Genomic DNA, 15,266 nt, shown 5'->3' with positions numbered 1-15,266 from the left:
GGAGACAGGCGCAGGCGCCTGGTGGCACCCTGGTGGCACGGGTTGAGGAGGCGAGAGTAGGTGTTGAACTTGTGAGCCAGAAGGCAGGCGATTATATCTCAAGTCTGAAGCCAGAGGAGTGCTCTCTACGGCATCTTGCAGGCTGGGCTCTGGGAAAAAAAAACAAACAAAAAAAACCAAAAAAATCAAAAAAACAAAAAACCTTTTTGTGATCTGACTTCCAGAGGATCCATCACCCGGGATGGGGGGTGGGGTGGAGTGGATGAGGGTGAGTGGTGGTTTGAGGGTGGGTGGGGGGTGGTTATCAACTGAGAATGTCCATCCATGTGGGGCCACAAGCAAAGTGGGAGGCAGAGCCAGTTGAGGGACTGACATACCCTGTTCACTCTCGCCTGGGTGGAGGAGGCCAGGGGGTTACTGGGTAACTGCTGCTTGTCTAGCCAGCCATTTTGTGCTGTTAAAAATGTTTTAAGGAAACTTTCTCATGCCCAAGTTGACTGTGAATTCTGTTATGTTCTGTGCTTTGGTGTTCTTGGAAACCAATCACAATTGAAGTCAGTTAGAACTGCTTTGAATAGTTAGCCACAGTAAGCTTGGATCCAAACCAACCACCTGGCAACACTTCCTCTACCTAGGTATAAGCTTTTATGGTTTTGCCTTTATAAGCTGCCCCTGGGATGAACCACATAAGAGAGACACCTGCACCATATAAGAAGCCATTTTAAATAAGACTTCCATTTTGGGGCTGGAGACGTGGCTCAGTGGTTAAGAGCACTGACTGCTCTTCCAGAGGTCCTGAGTTCAATTCCCAGCAACCACATGGTGGCTCACAACCATCTGCAATGGGTTCTGATGTCCCTTCTGGACAGTGATGGTTTACTCACATACATAAAATAAATAAAAGCTTTTAAAAAAAAAAAAACTTCCATTTTGAGTAGGGGACAAGTAAAGTTTAGGTTCCCAAAACCTCCCCGGAAGTTGACATCCCACTTGTACCTGGGTAACTGACATCCTGGTTGTCAAATTAAGACATGAATGTTAGACAAGGCAAGTCCCCTGCCACAGTTGAATACTCCAACCAATGGGAACCATTAGTATAAGTATACCACAAAGACATGTTCCTAAGGAAGTCCTATCCCTAAATCCTGATTGGTGGAATAACTTGGCACAGATGTTTGTGGATTTCAGGCTTAAAAACTGTGAATTCTGGCTCCTGGTTGCAGTTGGTTCCGAGTTTGGTCTGAGTCCCTGGGGCCAGTGCTCAATAAACTCTTCCTGTCTGACTGGGATCAGTGTCTATGTGGTTGTGGGGCTCTTCTTCCATTTCCTTAGGGGGGTGGCGGGTTCTTGGACAGTGTAGCAGTGTGGGTCAGAGGAAAGAATCAGAGCGCTCTCTCTCTTTCCCTCCCTTCTTCCCTCCCTCCCTCCCTCCCTCTCCTTTGGCAGAGGGAGGGAGATTGAGAAGAGTTGGCATGGAGATTCTCCTGTGTTTGTAAAGGTGCCCTGTGGCACATGGGCAAGGCTAGAGGAGGCCACTATTGTAGTGAAGTCCTGTGGAGTGCAGGATAGGGGGTGGGGGAGGGGAAGTTGAGAGCATGACTTTTTTGGTTTTTTGTTTTGTTTTATTTTAAGATTTATTTATTTTATGTATATGACATATGAGTACAGTCACTGTCTTCAGACACACCAGAAGAGGGTATCGGATCCCATTACAGATGGTTGTGAGCCACCATGTGGTTGACTGGGAATTGAACTCAGGACCTCTGGAAGAGCAGTTGGTGTTCCTCACCGCTGAGCCATCTCTCCAGCTCAGTGAGTTTATTTTATAGGGGACTTTAATAGGGCCTGTCTTTTTTTTAAAACACATTTTAAAAATGTGTTTTTTGTGTGATGAGGTGTTCCCCATCATAGAAAGGAAAGAAAGGCCTTATCCAACTGGAATGTTCCCTCAGCCTTTTGGCTTCAGAGGATTCCACAGAGGTCCAAAACGTTGAGCCTTCTCACAGATTTTAAGAGTTCTGATTGACTACCACCCTAGACGGTATTTAAAAGGTCACTGAGTGTGATGGTTTGCATATGATTGGCCCAGGGAGTGGCACTATTAGAAGGTGTGGCCTTGTTGGAGGAAGTGTCACTGTAGGGGTGGTCTTGGAGACCCTCTTCCTAGCTACCTGAGGATACAGTCTGTTCCTGGCTTCCTTCGGAAGATGAAGATGTAGAACTCAGCTCCTCCTGCACTGAAAGAGCGTAAACGGGGAGCCGCGTCTCTCACTCCAATCGTGGGATGGGGTGCCCCCTGGAATCACGAGTAGCCATCTTGATGTAACAGCAGGAGGTAGCTTTTATTAACGAGATCCCGGGTCTTAGCGGGATCCCGGGTCGACACGTATCCCACACAGGAGACAGAGGAATCGACCCCGAGCTTCCAAACTCGGGGGTTTATATAGGGGCATTCGAGCGGTTACACATGATTGGTCAATTCAAATGGTGCACAGTTACTTTCGGCGCGAAATTACATCAGCAAGGTGTACGTGCTCTCTAGCAGCTCGGCAGGCAGGTAGGGTGGCTCATCTCACTCAGGGGGGTGAAGGAAGGGGAGGGGGTGGCTACAGATGGTCAATGTCCTTGGGGCTGATAGCTGGTTTGGCAAGTCCTATCTCTAACACCCTCTCAGGCACGTCCTAACTTTTTGAAATTTTAATTCTTCAGCACTATGCCTTCCTGGATGCTGCCATGTTCCTGCCTTAATGATAATGGACTAAACCTCTGAACCTGTAAGCCAGGCCCAATTAAATGTTGTCCTTTATAAAACTTGCATTGATCATGGTGTCTGTTCACAGCAATAAAACACTAAGACACTGAGTAAGACACTGTTTCAAGGAGAACTTAGATAGCGGAGTTTGTTTCAAGGAGAACTTGCCCTTGTGGGTGGTCAGGTTTCAGACAAAGGTTTAGAGACATTCTGACAACAGCAGAGTGTCTCTGGACTGCAGATATCAGGTTAGATGCCCTGTCAATTTATCTGAATCTGCGAGATGACTCCTATGGAAAACAAAGTGGGGTGTAGAGGCTTAGGCATTTGGGCTAATATCAAAGGTTGGGGGGACGGGGAATGCTTGAGGCTGGGTTCACTCACCCTTTTTTCGCTCAAACCAGAGGTCCTGTTGGGTTTACATGGGCACCAGCTGTGGTATGCGTCCCCTGGTTGTGCCTCATGTTGAGCACCAGCTGTGGTGTGCATGTTGGGGTCCAGCTGCAGCTCTACATCCTCTGCTTCCTCTAAGGGTGTCCAGATGCTGCTGCACACTGGGCTGAATGAGGTGAAGTCTGGAACCGGTGGGGTTTTGTAGGATCCCAGCCCTGCTGGGAGTGAGTGCTGGAGGTGGGGAGGGGGAGAAGGCCTTCTCCAAGAATCTTAAGTGTTAGCAGCTCTTTTAGATGAAGGCCTTCTCCAACAGTCTTCAGCTAAACTGCTCTCTCAGCTGTGCAGATACCTTTATTCGGGGTAGGCTTGTACCCATACACTTTTGGGAGGTGAACCAGGGGTATATATGGACCTTAGAGAGTGGGAAGGAGTTTTCAGGGTAAATGAAAATCATTGGTTAGAGTTTAAAGTTCTGAGAATACCTCATTTGCATGGAGAGGCATTCAAGGAATTCCCGGTACCTGCTAGGCAGGTTCTTATCAGGAAAAGAGGAAATTGAAGTTGTAGGTCGGCCAAGGACTGCTGACCTTTCCCAGGTAGAGGGTGTGGGGATTCCAGTTCCCTAGACAAGATCAGAGGAAGGCAGACCCTGCTGGTGAAGGGAGTCCTCCATTTTGTGCTGAGCTCAGAGAAGCTATCCTGTCATGGTAGACTTCGACATGTATCAGGGTTTCTTCACAAACAGGACCTCTCACCTGAGCTGAATCCCCCTCCTGCAAATCTGCCAGGAACATCTTCACCGAGGAATGTGGATTTGACTTTATACGACTTGGTTTGAGACTAGATTGGAATTTCCCCGCTCAGGCTCATTGCCCACAGGGCCCATCAAAGTGAATGGCAGCCCGGAGCCCAGGTACAGGTTGATCGAATGCAGGGCAAAGTAAGGAGAAGTCGAACAGATGGCACCTGGGCGACCAGATCATCGAAGAAGACCTGTTCGTGCAGGACCTTTGATTTAATCTCGCCTAACACGGGGGAAATGCTAAAATCAAGACATTGCACAAGATGGAGCCGTCGGCGCGGCGCGTTCCGTTCCGTTCCGTCTGGGCTTTGAGCTCTGACTGGCTGGCCTTTAGGTGAATGAAACTCGGAGCGACCCACAGCAACTTCGCAGTTGGCTACAAGATGGGCAAAATCCAGTTTCATACTAAAGTGAACACAGGGGCAATTTGGTGGCTGCTTCCAGAAGCTGGACAAGAAGTTGAAAAGTGCTGTCCATGTCGCCGGGACAGCAAACAACAGTACCACTTACTTAGGGATAGCTGGTATCGGGGTGAACTTCAAGGCCCGATTTACCACCAAAGTGAACAACGCCAGCCTGACCTACTTAGGGTACACTCAGACCCTAAAGCCAGCCAGGTACCAAAGTGATGCTATCAATCTCCTTGGCCGCAACATTAATGGTGGGATCAACAAGCTTGACCCAGGACTGGAGCTTCAAGTTAAATGAATACTGTACAATCGTTAATTTTAAATTATTTTGTCAAATAGTTTCGCCTTCAGGATTTTGTGTACCTGTTAATGTTGTACGCAAGTATAGCTAAATGCCATGTTAGATCTAGGTTAGGGATGATTCAACTTTAAGATGTTAGCATTTCAGAGGATGGAAAAAATCCTTTTTCAGGAAGGGGCTTTCAGCAGTTGATATGGGTTCGGGGAGGACCTTTTTTCATCTAGAAACTCGCGGGAGCTCACAACGTGTAGGCTCTTTGTAAATCTGTGAGTCCACAGATGAAATTGTAATTTCCTGGACATCCAACCTTTGTGTTCTACTGTAATCGCTAAAAAGAGTGTACACACCATCTGGAATGGACCTTTTAAGGCAAATCTTCATGTCCTCTTGAACCTTCATGTCTCTCTCGCTCTCTGAAGCCTATCAGTCCCTGTTTTCTTGCCAAAAATAGTCTGAGACTGTGGCTAGGGGTGGGCGTGATGGCATTCGGGACTTAATACTTTTGTGTTGTGGTGGTTTATTATTTTATTTATCTGTTTGTTTGTTTATTTATGTAAGTACACTGTCGCTGTCTTCAGACACACCAGAAGAGGGCATCAGATCCCATTACAGATGGTTGTGAGCCACCATGTGGTTGCTGGGAATTGAACTCAGGACCTCTGGAAGAGCAGTCAGTGCTCTTAACCCCTGAGCCATCTCTCCAGCCCCGGTGGTTTGTTATTTTAATTTTTAATTTTTTTATGTATGTATGTATGTATGTATGTATGTATGTATGTATGTATGTATTTATGTATGTATAGACAGGGTTTCTCTGTATAATAGCCCTAGCTGTCCTGGAACTTGCTTTGTGGGCTAGGCTGGCCTCGAACTCAGAGATACTCCTTTGTCTACCTCCAGAGCACTAACAACAAAGGTGTATACCACCCCTCCTGTCGGTTTTTACTTAAAGTTTCTCCCCCGCCCCCCATATACATTGTACCACAGCCTAAAATAGTGTTTGAAATCTACAGCTTCAAGGTGGCAGGTGACATAATCACACCAAGACAATACTAGGGATTTAAACTGACTTCTGTTACAGTCTCTCTCTCTCTCTCTCCCTCTCTCCCTCTCCCTCTCTCCCTCTCTCTCTCTCTCTCTCTCTCTCTCTCTCTCTCTCTCTCTCTCTCTCTCTCTCTCTCTCTCTCTCTTTCTCTGAAGCAGTTTAATGGAAATATCTTAGAGCCTTCCATTTCGTGTGCAGTTAGATCCTTCCCTTCAAATGCTGTAATTAACTGTAATTAACAACACTTAAAATAAAACTTGAGTAAAATGTGGCGGGTGGGGGAAGGGTTATAGGAGCTAAGGCTTCTGCAACTGAGCGGATGGCGGCCTTGATGACTCATGGGGTAGGGTGAGTGGTTTGGCTGGGTTGGATTTGAAGCACATGAAGGATAGTCTGTTCATTCTGCCTATATTTAGATTTTTTTTTAACCTTGAAATAAATGTCACAGTCTTTTTGATTTGACCTATCCCTTGATGTCTTGAGAAGCGTTCATTCTTTAAATAGGTTTGTCTGTACAGCCTCCTGTAGGTAGGCAGCCCTGGCTAGATCATGTTGCTAAGAAAACACTGCTATATTTTCAAGACTGAGAAACTAAATGTTAAACTAGGTTTGGTGGCCCTTGCCTATAATAACAGCACTCAGGAGACAGGAGGGTCAGGAATCTGAGGCCAGCCTGGGCTACATATATGGAGTTCCAGGAAAGACTGTGTTTCAAAAGGAAACAAGACCAAAAAAGAAAGAAATTAAATGTTTCTAGTGTGTGAGAGCAGGGGAGTGTAGCTTGCTGGTGGCAGAGTATGTGCTTATCATATACGTGGCTTTGAACTCAGTTCTTAGAATCAAAAAAGAAAGAAGAATGTTCATTTTCTCAACATCAAGTTGGGTAATAAAATGTACACTATTTTCTGAAAAATAATAAAAATATATCTTGAAGAAACTAAACATTTATTTGCATTCAGTCACACACTCGCTGCTACTTAGTAATTAAATTCTTTATAATCGTTTATTGTCATTTCCTCCCAACTCAATCAAAAATCAATCTTTCGTTTGCCATTTGAATAATTTGTTCAAGGTCTAATTGCTTATCCTGGGCAAAGTTCAAGTTGAAGCTCCGCGTTTGTGGTTCTTATCTACTTCGCTCTATCTTTATAAACTATCTCACAGTTATAGTTAAATAATAATAAAAACAACTGCCGAGTATGGTAGTGTCCGCATGGAATCTCAGTGCTTTCGAGGGTCCCGCAGGAAGATCACATGTTCAAGGGCAGCCTGGACTTTTCCCAAAACTAGACTACACATGTTCATGAAAGTGTCCATAGTGCTTTTTAGCATCTGAGCTCCATGACAGAACCCTGGGCTCCCATCCTTCCTGCGACTCTGCCATAGGTAGGTCCCCACTCAGGCCATTAGTTCACAGGTAGCTAAACAAAGACCTTTTTGGTGGACTATGTTTAAAACTTAAGTGGATTATTTTTGTACACCTATATGTGTGTAGTGGCTTCTTTACTGCCGTTCTATGACAATTTTCTGGTACCAACCACCTCCCATGCCCCCTCTCTCCCTCTTCCCTCCATCCCTTCCTTCCTCTCTACATAGCCCTGGATGTCCTGGGTTCTCTAAGGCAGTGGTTCTCGATGCTGTTACTTTTTAATACAGTTCCTCATGTTGTGGTGAAAAATAATAAAATTATTTTTTTAAGATTTATTTATTATGGGGCTGGGGATTTAGCTCAGTGGTAGAGCGCTTACCTAGGAAGTGCAAGGCCCTGGGTTCGGTCCCCAGCTCTGAAAAAAAGAACCAAAAAAAAAAAAAAAAAGATTTATTTATTATGTATACAGCATCCCGCCTGCATGTATGCCTGCAGGCCGGAAAGAGGGCATCAGATCCCATTACAGATGGTTGTGAGCCACCATGTGGTTGCTGGGATTTGAACTCAGGACCTCTGGAAGAGCAATCAGTGCTCTCACCGCTGCGCTGTCTCTCCAGCTCCCATAAAATTATTTTTGTTGCTATTTTATAACTGTAACTTTGCTACTGTTATGAATAATAATGTAAATATCTGATATGTGACCCCTGTGAACAGGTCATTCAACCCCTAAAGAAAGGAGTCACAACCACAGGTTGTGGACCTCTTCTGTAGGTGGACAAGGCTGGCCCACAAACTCACAGAGATTCTGCTTCTCCTGAGCACACTGGGCACTCATATCTCTTATCTATGTTCCTTAAAGAAAAAGTGTGTGTGTGTGTGTGTGTGTGTGTGTGTGTGTGTGTGTGTGTGTGTGTGTGTGTTTCTCTTTGTTTTTTTGATACAGGGCTTCTTTCTACAGCCCTGACTGTCCAGAAACCAGCTCTGTAGACCAAGCTGGCCTCACACTCAGATTCCCCCCCCCCCTCTGGCTACTGAGTGCTGGGATTAAAGGCGTGTGCATTGCCGCCTGGCTCATTTGAATTCTTATTACTAGGTCAAATAGAACGCTTGATTTATAGATTTATGTCCTCCTTCAGCATTTTAAGAGAAATTTTATTTTAAAAGGAAAGGAAAGGAAGGAAGGAAGAGAAGAAGAAAGAGACCAGTAAGTGAACTGTGGAGGTCCAGCCTTTGACACAGAACACCATTCTTTTCTCAGATTTTATGGATTTCCCACCAAACTACTTTATTTTTTCCTTCCTCACGGTGAAGCTAACGGCAGCTCCTTGCCACACCTCTTGCTTTTTTATTTTGGCTTGGGTGTTGGCTCCAAACCCTTCTGTGATAGCTGGCAATTAAGGGAGCTTAGGACCTTTGGAGCTTGTGTGCAATGTTGGTTTCAATCTTGTTTTGAGATCTGATTGGCCACATGTATGGAGAGAGAGAGAGAGAGAGAGAGAGAGAGAGAGAGAGAGAGAGAGAGATTGTAATTAGCTCTGAAGAGATAGGGCCAGGAGAAGTTGCATGGTCTTTTGCCTGGCTAGATCACGATTTACTCATTGTCCTTGGAGGAAATAATACACAACAATGTAAAATGTGGTTTATTCCACTATTTTAAGCCATTGTAAAATTCTTATATTTATTTACTTATTTCAGTACTGGGGATTGACCCTCGGGCTGATAGGCACGTGCTCTACCACTGAACAGAAGCCTCAGCCAACTGCTTATTTTTTTTAAAAATTATTTTTATTTTATGTGTATGAGTGTTTTGCCTACCTGCATGTGGAGGCTAAGAAAGGGTATTGGACTCCCTGGAACTGGAGTTACAGACAGCTGTGAGCTGCCATGTGGGTGCTGGGAATCGAACCCTGATTCTCTGGAAGAGCAGCAGCCAGTGAGTGGGAGAGCGAGTGAGTGCCCTTACCTGCTGAGTCATCTCGCTCTGCCCCTCCCCCTGTTTTGTATTCTGATATGTTGGCTTACTAAATTCCCTGGCTGCCCTTGAACTCACTTTAAATTTGTAATCCTTTTGCTTCAGGCTTTCGGGGAGCTGGATTAGAGGCCTACACTCCCAGGTCTGGTTAGCAATTTAAATTTTAATCAAGAAACATTTAGGAAGAAAAATGCAAGACAGTTTAAGTTACTTTTGTGCTTTGTTTGGCTTGCTTGGAATGCTAAGAATGGAACCCAGGACCAAACAGGATTGGCAAACAAGTAACCACTGTGCTACAATCGGCCTCTTGAGTTATATTTTATACTACTTGGTGCTTGAACTCTTTAAAAGCCAGAATACGGGGATAATTGAAGATTAACTTTTCAGGAAGCCCTGCAAATCATCTGGGGGCTAAGAGAGCATTTGATGCACCGTCCCTAGGAAGTAGGAAGTATAGATCAATTAAACAAGGATTTATGGTGTTCCTACTCTCAGTTAACAAGGTGAGTGTATGGATCAGCCTACATCATAATTCTTGCCTCAATAATAATTTCGAACCGATGATCAATCTTTTATTTTCCTCTTCAAATGTTCGCAAGTCATCTATTTAACTAGGCACACTCTCGGCTGACCTTTGTCCAGGGAAAGTATTAATATCGTATATCTTTAGCATTGATCATGCCTTGGTTTTTATTCTCCTCACAGTCTCCTGATCTGTTCATGTTTTTCTTCTTTCTTTCCTTTAGACAAGCTCCCACTGTGTGACCAGGAGACTTACTAATTAGCCCCAGGATGAGCTTGAACTCACCACACTCCTTCCTACTGCAGTCAACAGAAGGCTGGGATTGTGAGCCACCAGCCCTGGCTTTGTCTGTTTTTTGTTTGCTGCATTTACTTACGTATGTGTGTGCATGCCCCAGCGGGAGTGTGAAGGTCGGAGGACAGTAAGTGGGAGGCCCCTAAGACCGAACTCAGCTTGTCAGACTTGGCAGCAATCACTTCTGTCCGCTGAACCGTTTCACCAGCCACTTACTTCATCAGCCTTGAACCTGTCTCTTCATTTAAAGAACTGATTTTAAAGCAATGGGCAGTTTCTTTAAAACCCACTTTGGGGTGTGTGTATTTTCTCATTTAGATTTAGAAAAATATCAGACCGGAAAGGGAGTCTCTCCTCCCCGAGGCTCTCCTCCCCGGGGCTCTTTCCTTGTAGGGACCCAGTTTATGAGAGGAATCCAATAGGAAAGCTTGTCTGTCCTTGAAAATTGCCGTCCTCTCTCTCCCTCCTGGACGCAATTTGTCTTTACACTTCTTAATTGACTTTTATTTTGTGTGCGTACGGGTGAGTGCCCACATTCTGCAGTGGGAGTCTGGGTGCCTGCACCCTATGGTCATATGCGTTCCACACAGACATCTTACGGGACTCAGTTCTAGCCTTCCATTGTGTGACTAACTCAGGTGGTCAGGCTTGGCAGCTAATGTCTTGACCCACTAAGCCATCTCACTGGTCCTAAAATTTGTGGGTCCTATCTCTATTGCAAGCAAACTTGGGGGCAGAGAGATGTTGCAGTGATTAAGAGTTTCTGCTGCTCTCTCCCAGGGGATTGGAATTGGTTCTCTGCACCCACATCGGGTGATTCTCGACCACCCGTAACTCCCGTAACCCCAGCTCCAGGGGACTCGATGTTCTCTTCCGGCCTCCATGAGCACCCTTGCACACTCACACATGCACATAAATACATATAAAAATCTTTATGTGGAAAAAAAAAGAGGGAAGAATTGCTGTTTTGGTCAAATATGGTAGTAAATATTTCATTCCTAGAACACATTTTAGCATATCAGGAACTTCACTGTTTTAATATGACAAGGACAGAGACTGCTAGGTACTATATAAAAAAAAAAATCAAGTTTTTCCAGATTTGGTTTTACCTTCAGAAGTTGGAAAATGAAACCAAACATCACAGGCACTTATAATGCAAACATGCCCCCTTTTATTTGTTACAACTTTTTCATAATAAAAACCCAAATCTTCAATAAGGAAAAAATTGTAAATGGGAAAAGTAGAACAATATTAAGAGTTTTAGCACATTGTAATTAATATTCTTATGAGAAATCTCATTTAGCTTGCTCTGTATGCATGTGTGTGTGTGTGTGTATGTGTGTGTGTGTGTGTCTGTGTGTGTGTGTGTGTGTCTGTGTGTGTGTGTGTGTGCGCGCGCGCGCGCGCGCGCTGCTGGGGGTCAAACCCAGGGCCCTGTGCATGTTACGCAAGCACTCTACCCCTGTGTGATACCCCAGGTTCTCATACTTGTCAATTTAACAAACATGCTTGTGTGGTTTATTTTAATTTTTTTCAATTTGAAAGTCATGTAATGTGTGCAGTGTGTGTGCATGCTTACGTACAGGTATGTGCACTCCGGGGTCCTCACAGAAGCCAGAAGAAGCATTTCCTCTTCAGCGCTGTCTACCCCATTCCTTTGAGGCAGGGTCTCTCAGTGAACATGGTGCTCACATTTCTCTTTTCTGCTAGGCTGGCAGCCAGCAAGCTTCAGGATTCTTCTGTCTCACTTCTACCCAGTCTTGGGTTACAAATGTGTGGGTGGGCCATCCTCAGTTCATATGGGCTTGGGGATCTGAACTCTGGTTCTCATGCTTGTGCAACAACAAGCACTCCTAACTGGTGTGCCCTGTCTCCAGCCCTCATTACACAGTTTAAAATATCTTAGTGTTGTATTTATAATCATTTGCATGGCTAAAAGATATCTGACCAGAATTACCTGAAGGTGCATCTCTATCAGATGGAATGATGTCATCCCTTTATCGGAGCCAGGAGTTATCACCCGGGGAATTCCACTGTCTTTCTTCCCAAGTGAGGACAAACTGGTTCTTCAAGTCTGCAGTACTCCACGTTGTGTCTGGCTTTTTTTTGTAGGCCAGGCAGGCTACTGTAAATTCCAGTCCACTCTCATTCTTTTATATTTGTTCCAATCTCAGTATGTCTACCTGTCAACCTGTACTGACACAACTTGTATTACCTGGTGTTTTCCACCTGCCTACAGGTGGAAGGAAGGCTTCCAGACTGCTTTCCTTCTTAGACTTTGAGTTGAAATTTTCCCATGGAGGTCTATAATGTCTGTCTCCTCCTCGTCATCTTCCTCTTCTTCTTTTTTTCTCCCCCTCCTCTTTAAATTCTTACTTTGTGTGTTTTGACTGCATTTATACATGTGTGCTCATGTATGTGTGATACCTTCAGGAGCCAGAAGAAGGTGTTGCCTTGGAATTGGACTTGCAGTTGGTTGTGAGCCACCAGGTGGGTTCTGGAAACCAAACATGGGTCCTTTGCAAGAGCACCCAATGCTCTTTCCCTGTCTCTCCAGGCCCTGCAGTGTCCTTCTTACTGGAGTTCCCATTCCTAGAATGTTTTCAGGTTCCAGAGAGATTAATACCAAAGAAGGGGCGGGAGGCACTCTTCTAATGCCTAGATGCAGGAAACCTTTTTTTACTGTGACGGTCATTCCCACATTCATCAATGACTCCAGAGGACCCCAAAAACCGTGTTCTCTCAGAAAGGCAGTCTTCTTGTTCTTGGAGAATAGTAGCAGTGAGTTCCATGTGAGAACCCCAGTTGTCCACTCTTGTCCTCATTCTGAGATGACCTTGGGGGAGCCAAAGGGATCTATCACATAGCTAGCAAATACCAAAATTTGGAAATGCTTCTTCACTCCCTTTTGAGGGGCAGAGGAGAAGTGCTGGGATTCTTGTTTGGGCCTATATCTCTTCCACAAGGTCACCAAGATTGCGGTAGCTATCTTTTCTGAGAGTCCACAGAAGAAAACACACTGCGTCTACTTTCTTTTATCTTAACTGCCTCCACCCATCCTCCTCCCATGTTTTAGGTTCTCCCTTTTTCTTGTCACATTTTGTGCCCCATGTATCCTTTGCCTGATATTTAACCTCTCCCAGTTCAGCAGTTGTTAGGAGAAGTATTGCTCTTAGGGGCAAGACCAAGTTGTCAGCACAAAAGAAAGTTATTTGCCCTGGTGGGACAGAAGGCAGGGAATAACAGAAAGTCAAGGATAGAGGACAAGGGAGAAGGGGAAGGGAACAGGGAGAGGGAGGAAAGGTATTTGCCTCAGAGGACAAAGGGCTGCCTCTGGCTGGAGAAGAGACAGATGTGGCCCATAGCAAGATGTCAGTTTATAAAGGTGAAATGAAAAACCTGTGTTAGGATGAGGTGCTTAAGTTTGATTGGACATGTTAATTAGGTGAGCCAAAGGGAGCTTCTGATTGCTGGGTTAGCTGGACCTTTGAGGTTAGCCTCAGGAGAAGGAAGTGGTCAAATAAGGGAACAGACCTTGGTGGTTAGCCTTAGGAATACAATCTAATGGTGTTTTAGCAAGGCAGAGGGGATGTTTGCCATGTTCTGACTGGCCCTTCAACAGTGCTCTCTTCCCGCATCATGAGCAGTCAGCCTGACGGTCAGGCTGAGGAGGGTGACTCCAGGGTAGAGACATTCTTCAGGGGCTTCTGTTAACGGTGGGTTTATACATTCCAGTTGTGCAAATGGCTTTCACTGTCCCTTGAAACATCTGGGCATAGACAACCTGGTGTTAACCCAATCCCAGCAGGAAACCCTGGCCTTCTTCAGTGTTTTGTGGTGGGTATCTGTTCTGGTAGAGCCTCTTTATTTGACCGTGTCTTTTAGGCACAAGATGTGCCAGCCTGTAAGGGAATGAATGCCTTCACTGGATCTGGTAGGCACCATGTAGGTACTGCCTGATCGGCGTGTGGTGATTTGAATGAAATGGCCCTCATAGGCTTGTGTATTTAATGCTCGGTCCCTAGTTGATAGAAGGATTAAATCCTTCATTTTGGGAAGGATTAAAAGGAAATGCCCTCCTGGACAATCTCTGGCTCTTCCAGAGAAACTGTAAGCTACATTGAGCCTGGGGTGGCTTTGTATTTTCTCCAAGATGGGAATCAAAATAAGTGACCCAGTTTTCTCACCGCGGTGACATATTATCTGACAGTAACAAGAAAGAGAGGAAGTATTTGCTTCGGCTCACAGTTTCCTGGGGGGTCAGTTCATTATGGCTGGAAAGGTGTGGACCGGAGGCTCTAGGCTGTGTGTATGCGCATGCGCTGGATACTGATCTGCTCTGATCGGACCAGGAAGCAGAAAATAGGGTAGCGGTCAGGCTTAGCTGTAGCCCTTAAAGACCTACCACCACTGGCTATGTCTGATATCTAGTCCCCATTCTTTTAAAAAGGACATTTATTTTTTTAAAATATATGTGTGTGTGTGTGTGTGTGTCTGCCGCATTTGCTCAGGTTTCTGCAGAGGCCAGAGGAGGGCGTCAGATCTGGAGCTGGAGTTACAGGTGGCTGTGCGCTGCCTGGTGAGGATGCCGAGAGGTGAACTCCGGTCCTCCGTAGGAGCAGCAAGTACCCTTAACCACTGAGCCCCCTCTCTAGCCCCAGTCCTTGAGTTCTAAAGGTTTGATAATCTCCTCAAACAGCATCAGCAACTGAAAGTGCTATATTTAAACACAGTAATAGCCGAGGGGACATCTCATTCTCCAACGGATACCAGGCAGGCAGACGGTGAGATATGGGACAGCCAATGAAAACTGAAGCTGTATTTTGGCAGTTGTGTCTCTTGATGTCTCTTTGTGGTTATGTCCTTGAAGTCACAGTTAGGTTGTTCCTGCTATGGCAGAAACTAAGGCACTGGTTATGTTCCCAGTTGACACATGTGCACTAACGAGACATAAGCATTCTCTGAAGGCCTGATGTCATTATAGTAACACACACACACACACACACACACACACACACACACACACACACACACACACACACACCCCTGAGGAGTGTAGCTTATCTTCTGAGTTCTAGCAATAATCTATGGCCACTGAGGTCACAGTTGATTGTCACTGAGAGCAGAGATTTGTTTCATCTGTCACAGGGCCTGAAACTGGGGGGAATGGTGAGTAAATATTTGTTGAATGAATATTTGTGTCCATGGAGCAACGGTGCTCCATGTTTTTCAGGTGACCCAGTGTCTTTCCATTGATATGAAAGAACCTGTGTGCACGTTCTTCATATAAATAAGGTAGACTGGGTGACTCTAACCGCATGGTGCTTGCTGGAAAACATTAATCGCTCTTTCCATTTTTGCTCTGTTATTCTCCGATGAGGTGACACCACAGTGACAAGCTCTGGCTT

This window comes from Rattus norvegicus, chromosome 3, assembly GCF_021556685.1.
Source record: "Rattus norvegicus strain SHRSP/BbbUtx chromosome 3, alternate assembly SHRSP_T2T, whole genome shotgun sequence".
In the NCBI taxonomy this organism is placed as follows: Eukaryota; Metazoa; Chordata; class Mammalia; order Rodentia; family Muridae; genus Rattus; species Rattus norvegicus.
The sequence above is the reverse complement of the archived record's forward strand: the minus strand, read 5'-3'. Positions refer to the sequence as shown.